Source organism: Schistocerca cancellata, chromosome 2 (assembly GCF_023864275.1).
Source record: "Schistocerca cancellata isolate TAMUIC-IGC-003103 chromosome 2, iqSchCanc2.1, whole genome shotgun sequence".
NCBI classification, from domain to species: domain Eukaryota; kingdom Metazoa; phylum Arthropoda; class Insecta; order Orthoptera; family Acrididae; genus Schistocerca; species Schistocerca cancellata.
Genome location: NC_064627.1, coordinates 334,071,421 through 334,073,034, shown reverse-complemented (window position 1 = coordinate 334,073,034; position 1,614 = coordinate 334,071,421).

Genomic DNA, 1,614 nt, shown 5'->3' with positions numbered 1-1,614 from the left:
TGCCTCGCCTGCTTACGTGGCTGTAACTGAAAAAGTGGTAATTGGCAAAAGAAACGGGATTAGTCCTCCATTCGGATTTCTAGGATGGGACTGCCAAGGTAAAGATAAACATGAGAAAAAAGATCTTATAATCAACAAAAGGGTCACGTTCTACGAGCGGAATGTCGTAAGTCACAACGTGCAGATGCTCAGTCTAGATATAATAGGGTCAGCGAAATAGAAAGAAGGATTTCTGATCGGATGAATATAGAGGTAGATCAGCAGCAACAGAAAATGGTATAAAGGGAGTAGGAATCGTCATAAATAGGGAGGTGGGTCAGCAGTGAGCTACTCTCAACAGTTCAGTGATACTGATAATTATCAGAGTAGACAGAAAACCAACGCCAAGAACAGTAATTCAGGAGTATATGCCGACGCCACAACCGGAAGATGAAGTAATTAGTATATGAAGTCATTGAACGGGTAGCTCAGCATGTAAAGGGATATGTTAATCTAATAATCATGGTGTATTGAAATAAGGCGACAGAGGAAGGAGATGAAGACGGTGTTACGGGAGAATACGGTTCGGAATTAGTACTGAGAAAGATTAATGGGACACTGCAGTAAACTTCAGCTGGAAATAGCGAATGCACTGTTCAAAAATCACAAGAGGAGGAGAAAAAGACCTGGAGATACAGTAAGATACCAGCTGAATTACATCATTGTGAGACAGAGATTCCGAAATCAGATATTGGACTTTAAGGCGTATCAAGGGGCAGAGATGGACTCAGACCACAATTAAGAAATCATGACTTGGCTCAAGTTTGAGAGAATCATCAAGAAGAATCCACATGGAAAGAAGTGGGATACTGAAGTGCTGAGGAACTACGATATGCATTTCAAGATCTCTCAAGCTGTAGACACTGCGATACTGAATATCACGTTAGGCGGTTTAGTTGAAAAGGAATGTACATCTTTGAAAAGGGCAGTCACAGGATTTGGACGAACAAGTATGGGCACAAGGAAGTTAACTGCAAAAAAAAAAAAAACAAATTTGGGTAAAAGAAGAAATACTCTAACTGATCGTTGGGAAAGGAAGTACAAAAATATCTTGGAACTAAAAACGAATACAGCAATATAAAACTTTAGGAATGAAATAAATAGGAAGTGCTCGACAGCCAAGGCGAAATGGCTGCAGAAAAGATCTGAAAAACTGGCAAAAGAAACGATAGTTGAAAGGACAGAAATTAAAAGCAAGCCTTAAGAGTGCAGGAAAAATTTCGCTTGGGACCGTAGAGGAAGAGTGGATGAATGGAAAGAGTACATTGAGGGACTCGACGAGGCGTACAATGACGTGGTAGAAGAAGAAATCCCCATAGGAGATTCAGTATTAGATTCGGAGTTTAACAGAGTTTCGGAAGAATTGCTAATAAATAAAGCAGAGGGCGTAGCGTACGTTCCTGAGGTATTTCTAAAGTCATTGGAGAAAGTGGCATCGGGAGTGACTATTCAGGTTGGTGTAGAATCTGTGAGACTGAGTACATACCATTTGACTTTCGGAAAATAGTGTTCACCAAATTCCATAGGTAGAGGAGCCAGATAAGTGCAAAAATTATTGCACAACCAGCTTAACAA